The sequence below is a fragment of the Marmota flaviventris genome, chromosome 4, assembly GCF_047511675.1.
Source record: "Marmota flaviventris isolate mMarFla1 chromosome 4, mMarFla1.hap1, whole genome shotgun sequence".
NCBI classification, from domain to species: domain Eukaryota; kingdom Metazoa; phylum Chordata; class Mammalia; order Rodentia; family Sciuridae; genus Marmota; species Marmota flaviventris.
The window spans coordinates 309,716-332,453 of NC_092501.1; the positions used below are offsets into that span (position 1 = coordinate 309,716).

The 22,738-nt window shown below is 43.8% G+C and overlaps 1 long non-coding RNA gene across 1 annotated transcript in view; it reads left to right on the top strand.

Annotated features, from left to right (window-relative positions):
- Positions 1-22,533, top strand: part of LOC139705394 (uncharacterized) — an 88,895-nt gene extending 66,362 nt beyond the window's left edge. Inside the window, exon 6 of the long non-coding RNA XR_011707261.1 lies at positions 21,530-22,533. This is a non-coding gene — a long non-coding RNA (uncharacterized lncRNA). The remainder of the gene's footprint in view (positions 1-21,529) is intronic.
- The last annotated feature ends 205 nt before the right edge of the window (positions 22,534-22,738 follow it).

Consider the following 22,738-nt stretch of genomic DNA (forward strand, 5'->3'; position numbering starts at 1 on the left):
TTTTTCTATTAGATGCAGAGTCTCTGGTCTAACTCCTAGGTCCTTGATTCATTAAGAGACCCAGAATAGCTAAAGGAATTGTTAGCAAGAAGAGGAAAGCAGGTGTCATCACTATACCAGACATAAACTATACTACAGAGAAATAGTAACAAAAAGAGGATGGTATTGGCACCACAACAGACTTGTCGACCAATGGTACAGAATAGAGGACACAGAGGCTAATCACTAATCAATAAAATTATAATTATCTTATATTAGCAAAGGTGCCATAAACATACACTGGAGATAAGATAGCATCTTCAACAAATGATGCTGGAAAACTGGAAATCCATATGCAACAAAATAAAATTATACCCCTGTCTCTCACAAGAAATGGAAATCTTCAGAATGTTTACACACTGCAGGGAGGAACACGGACATGCAAGAGACTCTACAGAGCAGAGGCCACTGGTAAAGACAGGAGGTGGAATATTTCTTGAAGCTGCAGGAAGTGATGTGAATAGGAGTGTGTCTTCCTGCAGCTATGTGTGCCAAGATGTAAAAGGGCCATTCCAACCAGGTCACCTTCATTCCTGGGAAGTGGGAAAGTATATGCCCAGAGAAGTGGGCAGGCTGGAGTTGGGATGAGGAAGCACAGAGAGGAAGGGTCTGGAAACCAGTGCAGACAGTTCATTGTTGGGGGCTAAAGGCACAATTGGACCTGTGAAAACTCAGGTGTGAGACTTCAGTGGTAATAATGGAGGCATCTACTTTATAATAAATTCTACTTGAAAGATGGCTTATAATGACATTTTGACAAATTCTTCCTCTTTCATCCAGAAAGACAAATCAGAAAGTCATGTGCTCATTATACCTGGGGCTGGGCAATAACAACAAATAAGGCAGGGGATCCAGCCTCATGAAAAAGCTCTATCTACAGGGAAAACAGGCCATTCACAGACCCAGGCCTGCTGCAAGGAGGCACTGTGGAGGCTGGGCTATAAGAGCAAAGAGGAGGGCATGTATGACTGCTTCAGAGTCTCTAGAATTATCTAAATGATAATTTTGTTAGTCCACTTTCCTTCATTGTAACAAATATGTGAGCTAATTAGCTTATGAAGAGAAAGGGTTTCTTTGGACCCTAAGTTCTAGAGATGCCAGTCCACAATGGGTTGGTGCTGTTGCTTTGGGCCTGTGGTGGGGTGGCCCATCATGGTGGGAGGGTGTGGCAGAGCAGAACTGCTCCTGTCATCATCCAGGAAGTCAAAGGGGAGGAGGGAACAGCTAGGGTCCCACACTCCTCCTCAAGGACACACCTCAGGGGCCTCAGGCAGGACCTAAGACTAAGCCCAGCTCTCAAAGGTTCCACTTCTTCCCAATAGCACCACCCAGTGGACAAGGCCTCAGTAAATGGGCCTTGGAAGATCTGTCAATACCCAAACTATAGCAAGAAAAGACACTTAAAGGATCCATGAAATGGACAAGCATGGCTGTTCCTTACTCCCATCCCGGTTGCGAGTACATGCTGACCCAGGGATTCATGCTGATTCGAGCTGGCACTGAAGCCACCTGTTTTCCACAGTATAGAGAAACTGAAGGAATTTGCTCCAGGCCTGAAAGTGAGGGAGATGATCCATCCAATCTACTATGAGGGCTCAGTCAAATGCACCCAGCCCAACTTCAAAGGCAGCTGTGCCAGGAAGAGATGGCCGGACTCGAGAGCACCCACACAGCTGTCCAACTTGATCCTGTGCAGCATCCCTCAATATCTATCTATCCATCCACCCACCCCACATGCACACACTCACAGACAAACACATGACTTCAAAGAGAATAGTACACCTACAGACATACACATGACTTCAAAGAGAATAGTACACCTACAGCATATTTTATAATTCTACCTACAAATATTATGCTAGTGCCTTGTCCATTATATAACAAAGATTCTGTTTGCCAATTGGAGGGTGAATGAGATTATTTTCTGTTGAACTTGGTTCTTGTGAAGGCTCAGTTTCTGTTACAAGTGAATATACCTGGAACAGTATAAAAGCATGAAGGTATTCAGTACTTATATTGATGAATACATCTTTAGGTTTATGGCTGTTGATACACAGATCACATCAGAATTTATTTGGTTGTTTTGGAAAAGTTAAACAGCTTGTGTTTGGGGAGGGGATGCAGTGTTGCTTTAGAGTTCTATCAAGGGAGCCTATGTTTAACCCATGTACTTCTTCATTTGAAGCAAGAATTATATTTGGAGCATGTGCCTTTAGTAATACATTTTGCTTGGTCTTTATAGTGTGTTGGATGATGTACTCCCCAATTCATGTTCACCTTGAACTTTAGAAAGTGAGGCTCATGGTCTTTGCAGATATAGTTTATTTAGGATTATTAAGGGTGTACTCCAATTCAAAGATTAGTAACCTTCTAAATAAAGAAGAGTACACAGAGAGACAGAGAAGAAGACCAGATCAAGACAGAGCAGGCCCTGGAGGGAGCAGCACCAGCTGAGGACAGCCAGCCAAAGAAGAGACCAGGAGAGAGGAAGAATGCACCTATGATCACAGTCTCTAAGGCGCAGCAGGTTGGCAGCCACCGGGCATCCATGTGGTAGCCAGTCTTTCCCAGGAGAAAAAAAAATTATCTACCTTTTTTGACCTATCGCTAATTTAAAAAATAATTTTATGTTATACATGAAATTATACAGCCACATAACAGAATAGATGAGAAATGAAGGGAAAGAAAACACCCCCGTAGTCCCACATCCTAACACATTGTGCAGTTCCTCCTCCTTCCAGACCTTCTCCTCATCTCTAAGTTCTGCATGGTGCTTTCCATTTCCCCCCTTTCTCTTCACTTGATTTGTTTGAAGATTCTAATTTGTCGAGGTGTAGAGGAGGTGTATCTAGTATCAAGTGGAATAAAACCTGCCCACCTGCCACGGGGCCGCCTCTTCCAGCCATTCTTGCCCACCTTGATCTTACACTGCACCAGAAACTCAGCCATGTTTGTTGATAGTTTTTCTGGTAATTGCTTCCATAACTCTAAAAGATATTTTCATGACAATATATTTTTATTATGAATTATTTAAAACACATCAGAAGATACAAAAGTATGGTAACAACCACCCAGCTCCACAGGAGGCTAACATTCTGTACCTGGATTTAGTTTTTAAGAAAAAAGTTTGCAGATCCATCTGAGCCCTGCCCTCCACTCACAGACTCTGACCCCAGTGACCTTTCTGTGTTCATCTTTTTTAGGAACACTCCTGTTTCAGCTGCTCCCAGCCCTGCAGAATCCCTTCACATTCTTAAAGATTATGAGGACCCCCAAACAATTTCCTGTGAGAGGATAATAACTATCAATATTTGCAGTGAAACAAAGATTGGGACATTTTAGAAATATATATTAATTTGTTTTAAGTTATTTCAAACTCATCACACATTAGAATAGATATTTTATGAAAAATAGATGTATTTTCCAGAGTAAATTAAGAAGGATGCAGTGCTGCTTTATTTTTTAGTTTCTTTAATGTCTGTCTTGCTGGAAGACAGCTGGCCTCATAGGTCAGCAATGCTACCCACATGCTGTGACATTCAGCTCCGTGGACTTTGGAAAACACTCCCATGCTCATAGGAGAAGGAGAGTGGAAGAAACGTACCTTAGTCTCCTGATGTTTTCATCATTGTTGTCTTTAAAGTAAAATTCCTGTATCACAATGCCTGACTGAAGCCAACCCTTGTCCCAGAGCTGTGGAATGGCTGACCACAGGGCCTAGAGTTTGGGTGGCAAGCTATAGCCAGATGGAGCCCACCATGTTGGCGTGGGCCTGAGGCACCAAGACCAGGTTTAGCCCGGGGTGGATGCCAACTCCACACAGCACTGCCTCCAGAACTCCACTACAATCCCACGAGCTCAACTTCCTGCTTGCCAACCAATAGTGAGAAAATAGCATTGGGATGAACCTGAATGGAAATTCAGGCTTCAGTGTGGTGACAATCACATTAGTAATTTTCCAAACCCTGATTATCATGAGTCTGAACCAATATTGTGTACCCAATTGCTAGACAATCCCCTAGACTAGCTCACTTGGACTGAAAACCTGCTGTATGCCTCCCTCTTGCCATTGCAAGAGTTCTGTTTCTATTTTTCATACTTAAATAAATTCTACTGCTTTCACTCCTATCTTCTGGGACATCCTTTGGATTTCTGTGAGAACAACCTGGAAATAAGTCAGTAGATTTATTGAGTCTGTTGCAATACTGGAGGCCCTCCCCAGGAATGGAGATCTAGCACAAAGCTGAAACACACTGCTCAGTGGTAGTGGAGGACAGGGCCTGGCCTGTTCCCACCCTCAGAGCTGACAAGGGCAGGCATCCCCTGCTGTGATTCACAGTAAACACTGAAACAGGCTTTCTTGGCTGCAGAGGCCTGCAGTGTGCACAGACTCATCCCACCAACAAAGTGGTGGAGTTTCATCTCAAACTGGTCTCATGACTGTGCCCTGAGTGCTAGAAAGGAGGCATGTCCCCCTGTGATGTGCATGCAGTGACTGCAGTCCTCTTCTGGAGATGATTCTGAATTCCAGCTTGAGTCCTCCCAACACAGCCTTCCCAGAGCAAGACACTTTTCTCTATGATAAATTCATTCCTACAAATCGATGGACTTCAGCATAAGAAAATACAGTGAAATAACAATAAAATGATGAAGGAAACGACTATACATGCTGTCCAGAACATCACACAGGGTGATGTTCAGCTTACTGGCACTAGGCACTATTCTGCTTTGGGTTGGGTATCAGTGGGGAGGATCTGGGGCTTCACAAAGTGTTTTTAGTAGTGATCTCAAGGGGCTGGATGTACCATAGTCATTTTTGCAAGGGTTTTAAAAACCCAATGCAAAAAAGTCAACACAGCAAAAGCTAGCAGAGAACTTTATGTCCCTGCATTGTGGTCCAGGGATCCCTCTTGAAACTTGTATTAAATCTCAACACCACACACAGATAAGGTAGCCATTCATTAGAGTTGTTCTCTGTACTCAAGCAACAATGATAGAAGCAACATATAGCTAGTGTTTAAGAAGCTGAATTCACCAGTTCTGCTGGTGAGCCATCTGTGAAGATGCAGATCACTGTAGCTAAGCTGGCTCATTTTAAGTGTTAGCAGCTAATCAAAGAGAGGATGCCTAGGAAACCACAGTTTTGAAGAGAAACTTCATTCATTGCTGCTGCCGCCAGGTGGGGTCTGCACAAGCTCCAGGCCTCTGCAGCAGGAAGTGCTGCAGCTCCTAATGGCAGTAGAATCCAGAAGCTTGCCTTCCGTTTTTTCTTTTGTATATTATGAATTCAAAGAATGAAATTCGCAAACAAGGATGAGTGAGTATAAAAATAGAGTTAATTGAGTAACAGAAACACAACCCATGCCACACAAGAAAGGAACAGAGAGCAGGTTTTCTCTGCCAAGTGTGCTAGTCTAGGGATTTATAGAGGCCTTGGTGGACTGCTATTGGTTCAAACTTATGCTAACTAGGGCTTGGAAAATCAATGATAAAATTGTTAGTCCTGAATCCCATTCACACTTAGCTTTACTCTATTTTGCTCCTTGCTTTAGGAAGCAGGAGACTGAAGTCATTGACTGCACATGCTCAGTGGGTATCTGAAGCCGTAGCACTGCTATTGAGTCTGCTTCAGTGGTTGGTGTTCCCCTGTGTACAATCCAGGCTTCAGCAGAGTGACAGAACAGCTTGCCCTGATCTACCTCAGCACTGGCCTGCCCTGCCTCAGGACTGCCTTGGCTACGTGGAAGTCTCCTCAGGGCCACGGGCCACATGAGCTTCATAACTGCATCTTGACAAGAACCAGTAGGATGGCTGATTTGGCTCAGCAGCCAGGAATCAACATCATATACAAGTGTCATCTTTGAAGGTTGCAGCCAGCAAAGTCTGAATCTTCTCAACTACCATTAAGTGGGACATCGTAGCTCTCAGTGCTGTAGCTCTAAACCTCTGCTGTGCTCTTCAGTGCTGTAATAAGCTCTAGCAGATTACCACTAATGTCTTTCCAGGTTTGCCTCACACATTCAAAGAATTAAATTAATGAGATAAGGAAGGCAAGAGTAAATGGAATAGAATTCAATTGAAGTGAAAATAAAAGCAGAGCTCCTACAGAGACAAAAACAGACCCAATAACAGGATACCATCTAAGCATGCTAGGTGAGGGATTTATATAGCACTTGGGTCAATGCTGTTGGTTCAAACTTATGCTTATCAGAATTTGGAAAAGTACTGATGCTATTGTAACAATGCTTGAGCCTCAATTTACACTCAGATTTGCCTCACTCCCATTTTGTCACTGTTATCAAACACGAGGTTGAGGTTCTGGAATCATGGAGCCTGAGGGTTCCGGCTGCAGTGCTGTGTAGAGCAGGTATCCACACTGGACCCAGCAGGGCTACTCCAGCTCAGTAGATCTTTGTGCCCTGGATTGCCTTGGTGCTGCCTCTGCCCACCTCAGGCCCACACCAGCATGGTGAACTCTGGGTGGCAGCTTGTGCTCACTGCCCATGCTGCCGCCCTGGGGGCAGCTGTTCTGCAGATCTAGGATAAGGATTGACTTCAACATTGGCTCTCTCCTGAAAGGCAGGCACAGGGAGGAGCTTGGATGGGAGCAGGAGCAAGGCAATGTGAAAACACAGAATTCCCAGTAGGCTGCTTCCCCATGAGGGTTTACAAAGGCCCCCAGGGTCCCTGGGTCCTCAGGATGGGTCCTGAAGCCTCTGAGGTATCAAACATGGCTCCCCCTGGCACTCAAACAACCTTGCCTCTCCCAGCAATTGATGTCTGTGGTCTTCCACAGCTGGGACTTTCCTGGTCCCTGACAGGACCATGCTATTTGTTGACAAGTCTCAGACAACCAGGTGGGGCCATGTCTGGCTGCGTGTCCTGTGCTGTTGCAGGATGGCTTCCTTCTCCCTGCAGCTGGCCTTGGTCACACAGGATTCAAGGTAGCTCTACCTTGGGCTCTTTACTCCACTGCCTCCCACAGATATTGGCCCCAGTGGCCAAGGCAAAATGAGGAGCCAGAGCAGGGTCTGCGTGGCACACTGCCTTGCAGGACTCAAGCCCACTCCTTTGCCCTACCAACATTGACCTTACTCGGTAGGAACGGTGTGTGGAGGTCAGCGTCCTCTTGTATGGGATGAATCCTGCCTCCAGAAGGCTCTTCATCATGGGAGCCTCTGGAGGGCCCACTTGCAGCTGCCACCCAGGCAGCTGCCCATTACCCTGCCAACAGGAAAGCACAGCACACCAGGGACCCGGCAAGGCCTTTGTTTTCCAGTGACCTTTGACTGATGCCTGTTTTCTGAGCACTGAGGAGAACACCCAGGTTTACGCCCACCATGCAGGCCAGATTGTAAAAAGTCGAGTCGTATTTACAATATTTTGTATTGTTTTCAGGTCTCGTTGGATGGTTCACAAACATGCAATATGATGCCGAACCCATGAGGTCTGGACCCATTTTAGTCCTCTCTGCCATTGACAAATATAACAGAATGTTGGGTGTGTCCACAATTTTTTTAAAATTAAGTTTTATATAGTTTCCATGTGTGTTTTCATACCTGGCCTACAATCTGTAATGATCCTAGAACCTGAGGAACCATCCCTATAATTATTGTGAAGATCTTCTTTAGTTAGCATCTTTTTCCATTGTTTATATATAAAGAAAGTATCTGTTTTCTGTGTTTTTCTCAGAATGTCATAGCTGATATCTTTCTCATGTTACTCCTTGACCAGTCAGTCTATCTTGTTAATTTCATGGCTAATAAGAACCATTAATGCTCCTCTTCACTGTCTGGATTTGCATGGTTCCTATTGGAGATGACTGGAACTAGAAGGACCCAAGGCTTCCCACTCCACCTCCTGCTTGGGATCTGAGGAAATAGGTTCAGAGTGGCTACCTGTCTTCAGGTGACTTCTGGAGAGTTCTCTTGCTGAGTACACAGGACATGGATTGGACACTAGCAGCATCCTTTCAAAGGTGTAGACACTCCCTTCCCTGTGCAGGAAGGGACTAGAGAACAGGCAAGGCAGGCTCCAGGCACCTGGAGAACCACTATCCATTAATGTATCAGCAGCAGGCGAGCCTCTGTCAGGTGCTGGCACTCAAGGAATACTTCCTGAGGAGCTGTGAGCCAGGCACAAGGTGCCTGTGACTCTGGAGAAGAGAACAGTAAAAAGTCTCCAGCACACAGGGCACAGGGATCTTAGAATGTTTTCAGAAGGCGTGTTCCCACCATGGCCCCAGGAAGGTCAGGGCCCCTTGTTTTCATCCTGCTGTGTACATCTCCACACTTGGCTTAGAACCTGTAAGGATTATAGAACCTGAGGAACTGTCTTCAGACTGCCAAATTTACATGCTTTCCATTTTTTCATTCTGCATACCTCAAGTTGGACCTTCATGGGACAGATAGAAATGTCCAGTTTAACAGATTCTTCCTGTTAGAGTCACAATAAATAACATGTTTAGTGATATTTGATAACATTCCTAGTTACACAGTTTTGTGAATGTGCAGAGTTTCATTGAGTGAGTAGGTGAGAACTTCAGAGGGGAAAAGAAGATGCTTTAACCATTAGCAACTGCAACAGTTCCTCCCAAATCTTTACCTCCTCACTGGCATGTAATTAATGGCTTTGGGCCACATCCAGAATCATTGGCTATGGTCTAATTTATGGGAATTAAAAGACTCTATCTCCAGTTAACAAAATTACATTACATTCCACAGGGCAGTATTTATGACCCACACAAAAAAGGGAATCAGAGCCTGGTGAGAACGCAGCTGCTTGATGTGTGCATGGAGTTCCTTAAGAGAGTAGGTCTGAGTGGAAGAAGCTGTCCTTATAGTTAGGTTCAGGCCAGTGGGGGCTGACATTAACTCAGTCACAGGGGACATATGACAGTCTGACCATAAGCTCTCACTACCCCAGGATGTCTAGACAACCAAGGCAGTCTTAATGGTGGCTATTTATTTTGTACTTTCTCCTGTCTTGTCAAGCTATCTGTGTTGTGTGTTTGCATTTATTTATCATTGAAGGTCACACTTAATAATAAGGAACTTGCTGTGCCCATTAGGCTTCCTGTGTTTTTGTTTCTTTCTTTCTTTTCTTTTTTTATATACAGAGTGACAATGGCTATATCAGTCATAGAGGGACTTAAATCATCAACAAATATTTTCTGAACATCCACCAGACACTGATGGACATATGCAGTAATAAAACAAAGTCCTTGCTCTCATTTCTGGGGACAGAGGCCTAAGTAAGCATACAGATAACAGGGTAGTGTCTTCTGTACTGCTTAGTACTTTGAAGCCAGGTTAAGTGATTCTTAGTCTATTTTGTGCTGCTGTAACAACATGTAAACAGATTGGATAATTTATAAAGAAAATAAATTTAGTTGCCTCTCAGTTTGCGACTGGGAAGGCCAAGGCTAAAGGAGAGAAAGAAGAGTGGAGCCTGCACAGACCAGTCAGCTCTTAAAGATTCCTCCTCCTAGAACTGTTTCCCAATGAGGTTTCCAGCACATGAACTTGGAAGGACATAGTCAGACCTAGGAAGATTCAGAGAGGGCATTGAGACAGGAACTCAACACTTTCTAGGTGTCCCTGATATGATGATAGATGATAACAGCAGAAACCTGAAGAGAGGTGTAAGAGGACTGTGGGTCCTGTGGAGGCAGTGCTGGAGGCAGGGGGTCCTGGGGGCACAATGCTAGAGTCAGTGGTCCTAGGGGACACAGTGCTGGTGGCAGGGTGTTCTGTGGGACACAATTGTAAAGGCAAGGGTTCTGGGGTTAACAGGGCTAGTCAGGGGACCTTGGGAGCCTGTGCAGCTCTTGAGTGAGGTAGTGCATGAAGTGCTGGAGGAGCAAGAGGAGCCAGGGCAACATGCAGGTTAATCAGAGACAGCCCAGAATGGGTAAGAGGCAGTGAGGGCCAGATGGTTCTGTTCTTCAGAGGTCTTGTGAGCACTGTGTTGTGGTGGGGAGACATAGTCCCTGGGAGTCTCTGACTAGAGAGTGACATGAAGTAATAGGTTTTGAAGGAACCACTTTGGTTGTTGAATGGAGCAGATGGTGGGAGGACCAGAGTTGGTGCTGGGGCAGCAGGGGCCCTTGCAGCAGTCCTGGGAGATGCACTATGGTGGTGAGAGCAGAGGCAGAGTGATTGTATTACAGCAGTCTCCGGTGTGCCTTGGCCTTTTCCACCATGGGGCATGCTTTCCCTTTACAAAGGAGTGTCAAGGCACAGTGCTTGACTGGCTGCTTATTCAGTACACCCTGTCAGCCTTACCTGAGTGCACAATCATGAGGAGCCTTGGAAGACCAGGCTGGGTGCCAAGGTGGCCAGCATGTAATCAGAGGGTGAAACTTTGAGCTCACTCCTGGATCTTTAGGAAGAGAGGGAGACAGGGGTTGATATTCCTTTCTGCCAGTGAGTCCTCATCCACACCCACACAATGGAACCTCCAGTTGACCCTAAAAGCTACAGTTCGAAGAACCTTCAGACAGGTAGGCGCATGGGGCTGTGTGGCACCAAGGAGAACAGAGATGCCCCACCTCCATTACTCCTGTTTTTCATTATGTCACATCAGGGGAGACTATTCAAGGAGTGGAACGGGGAGTTGCCACATAACCCAACAAGTCCCCTCTAAGTATACACTCTGGAGGACTAAAAGCACACAATGAGATAATAATGTGTGTGTGAAGTCCATAGCTACATTACAAAACCATGGATTTGAGACAAAACCAAGCTCCCTATGGTTGTTGGCAGGTGGAGCCAAGAAGTGCAGCAGCAGACCCCAGAAGCACACCACCAGTTTTTTCTATTTGGGCTTTTTGTCTTGTGTATTTGATGAATGGAATCCACAAACCAGCATGAATCAACGTAACCATAGCATTTATTGAAGATCGGAAACCAAACACTTGTCATAAAACAGAAGATGCTGGTGACAGCAACAGCAGATTTGATTTGTCAGGGAAGGCATGTTTCAGGGTGTATATAGCTCTTGGGTTATTGCTATTGGTCCAAACTTATGCTAATGAGAGCTTGGAAAGGCAATAATGCTATTGGTCAGCTCTGGAGTCCTGACTTCCATTCAGATCTGCCAACTTTCATTTCCTCAGGGCAGGTCAGAAGGGGAAGGTTTAGGTGCTGGAATGGGAATGCACCACTGCAGGAAGCAGGCTTCTGCCACAGGCCTCAGTATCGGGCCCAGGCCTGGCTGACCAAGGGTGACAGGTGGGCATGGCTTGACTGGCCTGGGCTGTCATTAAGAGAGCCTGCATGGTGGGTTCACATGGCTGTAGGTCCTGCTCACCACCTGGACCCCACTGAGGCCACCACTCCTTGCTCCACTGCTCTGTTGCCACTTTACTTCACCACAGGGACCAGTAGGCTGGCTATGCAGCTGCAGGGAGCCACGTCAGTTGTCCACAAAGCCTAAGAAGCAGAAACAACCCAAATAAAGAATGGAGAGAACAATGGAGAGGATGCGGGAGGTGGAATATGGATTATTCCAGTTTTAGAGGAAGTCAGTTGTGATACGTGCCCCTCAGGGCTCCTCCACACCTTGAGCTAAAGAAAGACACCTCTATCAAAGAATAGGTGTAATCTCTCTCTCTCTTTTTTTATTAGTTGCTCAAGACAATACAATGATCTTGACATATCATACATTTGACTCAAATAGGGTATGACACTAGGATTGTTGTATGTATACACATGGATGTATAACCAATGTGATCCTGCAATTTGTACACGTGGAAAAAAAGAGAATTCATAGGTATAATCCCTCTATTGGAAATGTCAAGAACTGCTAAATTCATGCAGAGAGAAAGTAGGGGAGCTATTGGGAGATGAGGGTGAGGTTTCTGGGAGTGACTGCAGAAACTGCACGTCTTCTTTCGGAGGTAATGGAAGTATTTCAAATATGACATGGTGATGGTTGTCCAGAGGCCAGGAGTATACTACAAACTGCTTAGTCACTTGTGTACTTTAGGATGATGAAATTTATCCCAGTAAAAAATTTCTAAAAGGGAAAACACCTTCAGAGTCATACCTCTCTGGTCTTCCCCTCCCCAACAATTATTCAATCTTGCAGTTCCTGTCTTACTTGGCAAACACCTGAGAATTCCATTTCTTTCCAATATCTGTGCCACACATTTAGTAATTGCCTTCTAGCTGCACACCCTCCCTCTGTCTCTTGTTTTCCCCCAAATAATCCAGAACCTTGCCACCAAACTTTGCCCCCAAAGCTCTTAAACCCAGCAGGAACTCATGCCTCCATCAAATAATACAAGGTGTAAGCAGTTTGCAAATGGCATGACATGGGCTAGATATCCATTAATACAACACGGCTGGTTGAGATGCCAAGTCTCTATTGCCATAAATGTGATACCCTGTTACAGGAAGAAGTTAGGTTCCTGGGTAATTTGCCACAGTAGGTTAATCTTCAGGCAACTGGAAGTTTGTGGTTATTCCAGAGAAACTGATCATTGCAAAATTGTGGATTTTTTCGGGGGGCGGGAATATGGTCTGGGCTGCTTGTGTTCTCTGTTCAAAGCCAGGTCTTGAGAGATGGGGTTGGAGCTGGCCCCAGGCTCACTGTCAGGGGCTGATATCCTTCCAGCATAACCACAGAGGCCCTGTCAATGTTTATAGTAGCAAAATTCACAATAGCTAAACTGTGGAACCAACCTAGATGCCCTTCAGTAGATGAACGGATAAAAAAATGTGGCACATACACACGATGGAATTTTACTCAGCAATAAAAGAGAATAGAATCATAGCATTTACAGGTAATCAGATGGCATTGGAGACGATAATACTAATTGAAGTTAGCCAATCCCAAAAAAACAAATGCTGAATGTTTTCTGATATAAGGAGGCTGATTCATAGTGGAGTAGGGAGCGAGAGCATGGGAGAATAGAGGAACTCTAGATAGGGCAGAGGGGTGGGAGAGAAAGGGAGAGGGCAGGGTGTTAGTAAGGATGGTGGAATATGATGGACATTATTACACAAAGTACATGTATGACACAAATTGGTGTGAACATACTTTATATACAACTAGAGACATAAAAAATTGTGGTGTATATGTGTAGTAAGAATTTTAATGCATTCCCCTTCATGTATTTTTTAAAAAATCAATTAAAAACTCTATTGTAATGTATTGCTTAACAGAGCTTGATAGAGCCCCAAATTAAAAGTTTTTCCAGTTCTGTTTCTCTGATATGTTTTGCACTGCTGTGCACTGTATGCTGTGGGTTAACGCAGCAGAGTACCAGCCTGTGCTCATTAGGGACCTGCACATCCCACAAGGAAACTCCAGAGGACACGAAGTGACTGTTCATGGAGACCTGGTGGCTGGCACAGAGGGTTGTATGTGAGCCCTGGTGAGGGTGAGAAGGTGAGCAGCTGTAGATAGGGGATTAGGAGAGAGCTCCCTGTTGAGGGAGCAGTGTGGGCAGGGAGCAGTCCACTTGCTTGGCCAGCCCAGCAGCCAGCGGGTGGAGAGAGTGGGAATGGAGAGTAGAGGAGAGAGGCAGAGGCACACAGAGGGAGTCAGGTGTGATCTGAGGCAGTTGGGCTTCTCATGAAGACACAGGAAGGGGAGCATTTGTGGGCTCTGGGTAGTGCAGGAGGTGATTTGTCCCTGGAAAGGGTGGTCTGTGGCTCTAAACACCCAGGGATCAACCTCTGAGCCCCTGTGTCACCCATGCAGTAGACAGCGGGAAGGAGTGGTGGAGTGCACAACATGACAGGAAGGGAGACAGGCCTACCAGAGGGGATCTGACAATTAGAGATGAAAAGCTGTGTCCAAGATGCCCAGCCTTGGCACACAAAAGGATGCAAATTCCTTTTGAAGGGAGGCTTTTCTTTGTAGATTTATGTATTTTTAACTATGTGGAAAGGTGGAGTGCTATAAAGTCTTGTTTGGAGAGCCCAGACAGAAGCAGCGGGGGCATTATGAAGAGACTCTTGGGTCGATGGTTTTGGCAATGCACTGTCAATCATGAGTGGCCTGCTGTGGGTGCACCTCTAGCACTCAGCACAGGAGAAGGCCAGCGCTGTCTCCCTCTGCTCTCCTTCAGCAGGTTTGCTGGATGGGGCTGGGCCCTGCCAAAAATCACTCCTGATACAGCAAACAGGCCCTCCTCTGCCTTGGAGAGGTCCACAGCTACAAGAGAAGCTCTGGGCAGTGGCCCAGAGGAAGCGCATGTGAGCCATCAGGCACATGGTGGAGAAGAGGATTTCTCCTTAGTGTTCCTGACCCACCAATGAGTCGCTCAGCACCAGAAGGTTCCATGTGCAACAGTGACTTCACTCCTCATTGCTTTTTTTTTTTTTTTGAAAATGCATATTTTTTAATCAAAAGAGTATCAATATAATCCAGCCATATAAGAAAATACATTGAAAAATTTATTTATTTTTTTATTTTTATTTTTTTTTACTCCTCATTGCTTGTTTCACTTGGCTATATCATCACATGAGTGGCATGTGAACAAGTCACATCCTGAAAGTTCCCACAAAACAAAGCACACAGAGTACAAACCAAAGTCCCTGCTGTTCTCCTTCTTTTCAGAAGCACCACACTAGGCTGCGGCTTCTGAATATTCAGCCTCTGTTCTGCACATCTGCCTCACTCTGTGCTCTACTCAGTGCTTTCTCCACTTTCCCTGTCCAAATCTCACAGCTGTGTTTCTCTGAAGCTGATGCCTATATTTTCCTGGGATGACAGGGACCCAGTTGGGACTGAGTACTTGGTATTGACTGATGGTTTTTCCTGAGCCACATTGGTGCCCATCTCCTCCCTGGTGCCTGCCCAGAGCTGGCCCTGGGTCAAGCTTTACTATGCTTTCTTTTTTTTTTTTTTTTTTTTTTTGAGAGAGAGAGAGAGAGAGAGAGAGAGAGAGAGAGAGAGAGAGAGAATTTTAATATTTATTTTTTAGTTCTCAGCAGACACAACATCTTTGTTTGTATGTGGTGCTGAGGATCGAACCCGGGCCGTATGCATGCCAGGCGAGCACACTACCGCCTGAGCCACATCCCCAGTCCAAAAAAATTCTTTTATTTAATTTTTTGTTTGTTTTGCTGAGAATTGAACCCAGGGCCTTGTGCATGTTACTATGCTTTCTTGAACTATGAGAAGGGAGGCTCCTGTCCTTTAGTGCCAGGAATGAGTTAGTATTATCTCATGTCCTGGTGCCACCACTGAAGGGCTCATCCATGCAAAATCCCACCTGTGAGAGCATGAAGGGATCAGGGCTGGCTAAGAGACCACAGCACCTTCTGTGAGCTCAGACACCCAGGGGGAGGCTCCTCCAGCTCTCTACCCTCCTCTGTCCAGCTTCATTGTTAAGTTCCCATACACAGGCAACTGTGGACTATACACATTGGTGCAGGGAGGTGCTGAGAGGAAGCTGAAGACTTGCATTCTGGATGTCTCCCTCCTCTCCCCATGCCTTCAGGAGCTCTGAGCCCAGAGTTTCCCAGGTTTTCTGCCATCTCTGAACACCAGAGAGAACAGGTGGCCAAGGTGTGTTGGATGATAGTTGCTCTGCTGCCATGAGAGTGCAAATCACTGCCACTAGAAGAGATCTCTAGTCCCCAAGAAGCACCCCTGCTGGACAGCTGGCTCCGTGTCCTCTGCTCCCTGTCTTCAGTGGGATTGGCTTCACCCTTTTATGCTTCTAGACTTACCCCTTTGTCCTTCAAGTTCTTTTCCCTGGGAATAAAGTTAGAAGTCTTGGTGGGCCTTGGCTCTCAGAACTTTCGGTTTGTGAGAAACTGTTTAACATCTTTGGGCCTCAGACTTCTAAGTTGTGAGAAGTTTCTATAGCTTTTGTGTGATGTTATTATGAAATTATGCACTCATCAATCCTTGTAAGCTGTAAAGTGGACACACATGAGTTCCTGGGATGACTCTGACAGTGCTGGATGGTGACACTCCATGGCCACCTCCCAACACTGACTCATCTCCACAGCATGCACTTGAGAGCATGAGGCTTCATCTTACCCAATTTGGGCTTATCTGATTCCACATCACATTTACTGACTTTTTTCACCCTGTTCAAATGAGATACAATATCTACAAAACCACTCAGCAAATGGAAAAGTACTACAAAGCACCCACACGATGCTGACCTGGCTTGTCCTTCCCCCACCCCACTGTGGGGTGTCCTTTCCCAGTGTCCCTCTCTGCCTACTCTAAGCCATTTCCTGGACAAAGGTGGAAACTTTTTGTTCCATACTTTATTTCCTAAAATTGTTTAGAGTCCTGCTGGTCATGCTTGGGCATCCAGCCTTGGGTCATGAGCTCCCTTATGGGACTATGTCCAGGAAAGGGGACTCCTGAAGGGGGTTGCAAGATGCTCACTTCTCTGAGGCCAGGAGGAGATCCTCTTCTGTCTAGCCCCTGACCCAGCCAGCACACCCTTTCCCCAATTCACAAGGGAGATGCTGTCTAGCTGAGGCAGAAGGGAAGATCCAGCCTCTTAAATATTCTCTTGGCAGAAACAAAGACCAGGTACCCTGTGTCTTGCCATTTCCCCCATATGCTTGGTGACAAATTGATCAAAATAGGCTGGGATGTACAAGAAAAACTGGAACAGTATTGGGAGGAGTCTACAGCTGTGGAATGTTTTTGCCAGATGAGGACTTGCTGGCCAGGGACAGTGCTGCTCTTTAGCTAGCACTGCCCAAGTGGCAGACCACCCATGTGGTGTCTGGAAAGTGGAGCTCCTGGAAAATGCTCTGCATTTGCTGTGCTCTCAGGTGCCAGGTCTGAATTGCAGAGGATTGGCACAAACTATGATCCCTGAGTCTGGTTTCTTCCTGGGGTGAATTCCCCTTACCTCTGGGCAATGAGCCATCATTCAGAATTTTACTGTCTATTTCCACCAGTGATTTCAATTTAGAAAGAACTTAGAAGCCTGTATCTTGAAGATGGATGAGGACTCTATGCCTGTTCCTCTGCTCCATTTCTGAAGGGAGACCAACAAAATGACATTCAGCTTCCCAATCCAACTGGAACTGGCAGGAAATTGATTCACTTTTTATATTCTCAAACTTCATGCTCCATGCAATGAATTATCAGAGTGCTCCAGATAGCAAGAGCACTCTGTGCTCCTGGCAGTTTCTCAGGCAGTGTCTGCATCTGTGGGAGATATGGTTATCACAGAGGCTTTCGTGGATGCTATGGGAAATTCCCAATTGATGTCTGATTGTTTCTGAGTCTTTTAGTTAGCGGTTGCCATAGAATTAGCCTATGATTGTTGATTTCATTTTTCCACTTGGGTGCAACCTAACCATCAATGGAATTGTGAGCTGGCCCTGAGCCCAAGGTCTGAGGGCCTCTGATTTTCAGGTCCCTCTCTTTCTCATCTGAACTTCATGGCAGTATGAGAGCAAGGAGGGTGAAGCATTGAGGGGGCTTGTTGGTGGCTCTTTTGGCCCCCGTGGCAAATGTGGAAGTAGTTTTTGTTAAAGAGGGCAGGAATGGCAGTTGATGGCTGAAATGTCCATAACTCTGTCACTTGCTCTGCTTATCTGATGTCATCCCTACTGCAGTCCCCATGTGACTAGTCTCGGGGCTGTGGCCTGTGCTTACACTCTTCATTCTCACCACACCTCACACCTCATAGCTATCCTTGGTCATGGAGTGCCTCACCACAGAAGGTGCAAACCTTCATTCCTGAGAGGTCTGGGTCCCCCATGGTCCTGCTTCTTTTCAGGTTGCTGTCACTCTTCTATTAAGTTTTACTATTAGGCATAAAATTACCCCAGAGAAAGAAGAGAGCCTTGGTCTGGGAACTGTGGTGAGATTGCCGAAGCACACGTGGGCCTTGTGGTGGGGCCTTAGCAGGAGCCAGGTGGTGTGTGTGTGCTAAGGGGAACTCGGTTGGACTGGGGTTTTGCCAGTGAGGGAGGAAGAGAGGTCTGGCAGCTGCGGTGTTGCTAAGAACATGCTTACAATAATGACCATGAGGTCCATGCCAGATGACAAGGAAAGAGCTGTGTGGAAGGGAGAGTAGGTGGGCCAGGAGGAGGAATGGTGGTTGCCAAGGCAAGGAAGTTGTTGCAATAGGTTTTTAAGTGAATTAGGCAGACACATCTGTGGAAGCCAAATGTTTGATGGATACCTTGGTAGGAAACCTAACTGGTTTTACATGGTCTCTCCGGTGCCAGCAGGCCAGATACACTGCATTGAGGTTAGCTTAGAGACTTTTCTCTTCCTAAGGTTGCATGATGTCTGTCAGAATGAGAAGGGTAACCAGTTTGTGTTTTGAAAAGAGGAGGCACATGGCCATGATGCTAGCTGAAAGTTTTTGCTTTTGCCAAAGTCCACATGTCTGGATGAAACTGGTGTCTCCATAAAGCAAGCATGAAACACCTGTCTACTTGCTTGGCGCATTCTTCTGGGAAGCTGGGCCAGACATGTACACAGCCAGAATCACTGTGACTGAGAGTGAATGCCTTGTGCACCCTGAGAGGCAAGTGGCTATCCGTACTCAGCCACAGTGACAAGCTGGATGTTCTACTGTGATCTGGGCATTCTGGAGAGCTCATTGTGAGGATTAAGATTTCTTCCATGATTTGGGAGCACAGTCACAGTGAGGGCAAGAAAAGTTCTCCCAAAATAAAGTTCTAAATATAAACTTTCTCAGTAATGAGAATGGAGGAAAAATTTAAAACTAAAATTGATATTGTGCATGTGCTTGTGGGTTGGAGCTTCCATCATGGATGTTTACAAATGTTAGGCCTTCTCTGCTGTGCAGGTGCTGGGGGTCATTTTGGTTTGAGCCATTCAGTTGGCTTTGATTAATAAACAGGACCCTTTATTTCCAGTGTACATCCTGATTTTTAGGAAGCAGAAAAAAGAATCAGCATCAGTGCTATAGTGAATATAACTGTAAACATGTCAAGGTTATTTGGAGGAGTATAGATTTGATCTGAGGTATACATTCCATAGTTGACTTTATTTTTTTTTTTTTAATTTTTTATTGTGGGTTGTTCAAAACATTACAAATTTCTTGACATATCATATTCCACACTTTGATTCAAGTGGGTTATGAACTCCCACCTTCACTCCATACACAGATTGCAGAATCACATCAGTTACACATCCATTCATAGTTGACTTTAAATGGTACAAAGTTGTGGAAATTATTCTGATGCTCTTGAGAGAAAGTAGACAGTGTCACAAAGCTCTGACTTATATGGCTTCAAGTTTCCCTGGACAGAATAAATCTTTTACTGACAGCTCTTATATTATATTTTTGTGGGAAGAATGGTGTGGCCCAGAGAGATGAGTCAGAAGCCAAGTCTCAGAGCATTGCTTTTGAGGTTCACTGGCAGGTTTTTTCCCACTGATTCACATGTTCTGAGAGTCCCTGCAGCAGGCCTGTCACTGTGGAAACATGAAGTTGGCTTGGCAGGATGAAGTTAATCCAAACCTGTGTGGGTTTTGAGGATCTTTAAGAGATCATAAGCTGTTCAGGCAGTCCATACTTGAACAGTTTGATTGGAGTTAAGGCAAAAAAGAGTTTACAAATCCCTAGTGTGTGAACGTTTATCTAGAAATTTCCAAGAAAATGCTAGAACATTCTGGATGATATGAGCAGGTATATAATCACAGAATTGTGTTCTTTTATGATTTGTCAAAATAGAATACAGGTAAAAACCATTGCTAAGAAATGAGTGGTGCTTCACGTACCTCAACTGGAGAGAATTCATCATACATGAGACAAGTGATGCTCCCTTGCTTATTTTAAATTCTCACTGTGTTCTTAATATCATGATAAGCTTTTCATGTACACTGTCTCCTTATTTTTAACAACAGCCATATAGGTGGTATAATTATTATAGTGTCTTTTTAAGGGAAGGAAATAAAAAAATTAGAAAGTTAAGAACTGGTAAGTAGTTAGGCCAGGATTCATGCTCAGAGGGTCTGTTTATATAGAAAACATGAACTTAGCTATCTAAATATGCTGACTTTAAAGAAATTAATGAATGTCAGTCTGAAATCATTCCAAGGATATGTTAGAAACAGCTTATCCAGAGTCTGGGAGTTAGTTGTACAGTATCTAAATCAGTTTATCAGATTTACCCTTAGAATATTCCTTTTATGAAGAAGACAGTCTTGGTTTTATTTTGTGTTTAATGTATTTATAATGTCCTTTTATTATGAAAATATATTTTGAGCACCAGCCCATATCCAGCTGGACTATGTGCATCCTGGATCCTGGTTATCTCAAGCAGAAGCTTGCATGATTAATAAGGGTCAGTTCTCTAACTCACCCATCAGTTCTTATCCTGCTTCCTTCTTCTCTTTGGCAGTCACCTTTGGAGATTTCCAGAATGTATAGTATTGATTATATTGGAAGGCTACCAGAGAGAAGAGGGGAAAATGATTGATGAGAAAATGAAGCAGCACACGTGTACAGAATGGGGAGCCCAATGGCTATACCCCAGATTAAAGGCAAAATGTGACACACAGTGAAAATATTTATCTTTGTGCCTAATTAGAAGCTGTGGTAAATGAATATTTCATACATTTTATATTTGTTTATCTGTATTATCAATTTAAGGCAAGTATTTTTTCTCTGTCCCTCAAAAGTTATTTTTTTAAGGTTGAACATCAAAATTTACTTTTGAAACATTTTATCTAGTCCTCAAATTATTAATATAAAAAGGAAGGATAAATTATGATTTTATTATTGCCGTATGACTATGTAACAAGCCCTTCTGACAAAATGCATCTATTGTCTTCAAACAACCAATAGAAAATCCATAAATGATATTAGCTAATGATCTATTTACAGATGAAATTTTAGACAAATTTATAGTAGGAAACTATTAAAAGAAATACTTCAATCACATAGCTTAAAATATGAAGAAAAGACAGGTGAAAATTAACTCAACATGTAGTAATCTTTTACCTTTTAAACTTTTTATAAAGTATACTAATTTCCTAAAATAAAGAATATTATGACACATTGATGTCAACTTACACAGATAAAAGCTGGCATCAGCTTTTTTGCCTAACTTGTTTATTTCACCAAACTTCATATATTACATGGATATCCCAGTATTTTTTTTTTTACTTCAACACAAAGGAACATAATGTACAGTGTTTTATCAAATCAGTGGTTATGATTTCATTTTCAACCACATCCTACATTTTTTTTAGATGTTGATAGATCTTTATTTTATTTTATTTTTTTTATATATGGTGCTGAGAATCAAACTCAGGGCCTCATACATGCCAGTCAAGTTTGCTACCACTAAGCTAAAGCCCCAGCCCCACATTCTACATTTTTTTTAAGATGATGAACCCTCCTGCTCTTGGATGAAGACTTTTCAGTCCATATTTATATTTCTAATTATTAATTCTTAATTTTCTTTTTTTAAAATTTGTTATTTCAGTACTTAATTCCCATGGGAAAACTGTGGTAAGTGCCTCACTACCAGGCTGCTTTCCCTCCTTTTGTTCTCAGGACTTCACAACCCCATGACTGTATGGCACCATAATGAAATTGGTGGAAGAGGACAATGACAAAGAATGGATATAAATATAAAAAGGTAGGCTCAGCTGGATCCTGCCACAATTGTAGGGGTGGGCACACTGGCTCTCTCCAAGCCTTCCAGAGCTTCCATGGAACAGCTCCTGGATAAACTCTTCCTTTCCTTCTGTCTGCTGAGAACACAAAGAGCATTTTTATTCATGACTCCTGTGATGGCCGATGGACACCTTAGTGAGGAAGGGAGCAAGTGTGCTCAGCAGACTTTGGTCAGGAGTGGTTTTGGGGTAGAGGATTCTGGTGAATTTACATCTCCTGTATTACTCAGTTCTGAATGCAAACTAACCTCAGCAGAAAACTTCAAAGAAATATATACATCATGCACATCCGTATTACTGTGGGACATACAAGGTGGTTGAGAAAGAGACACAATGGATGAATGTAAATTTTTCACATTGTTTCTTCAGCATTTGACTCAAACACAAGCGCATCACTTACCACCACATCTCACAAATGTTCTGGACATGCAGTTTGTGTGGTAAAATGGAAATTACATTTCATAGCCATTCTCTAACAGCAAGTATAAGATTAATATTGCCTACTTTCCAACCAATGAATTGAGCTGCTTCTGTTATAAAACTAAATATTATTTCTGAATACATCTCTAATCAATGCTTGTGCTTTGTTTTTTCCATCACTTCATTGGTTTCATTCTAGAAAAATTAAAAACCTATAAAATTAAATTGAGGATTAAGTCTTCAGGTTGACTCATGATCAAACTAGAAAGAAAGAATCATTAACTTTTCTTTTCTTGAGTTTTTCTCCCTACCACTGGCCCTTACTGATAGTGACTAAGTTGTATTTTTAGTTTCCCAAAGAGGAAAACCCAAATTAGAGAACTAAGAGTTCTGTCTTAAGGAAGCAAAATGTAATAATGGGGAACAGGGATGAGGGAGGGAAGTTTGATTCTAAAGCACAATGAATGTCTTGCTTTAAATAGGAGATAATCCAGCTTATCCTTGGCTCTCATTTCATAAATCAGTTTCTTAAAATCATAATACAAAGAGTTTATCTATTACAAGAAAATTTCAGTTTTAAAAGAAGCAAATACATTAGCTAAGCCTTGTAAACAATTGACCATTTTAGTTATACATTGTAAAGACAAAACAAAACAAACATAAAAAT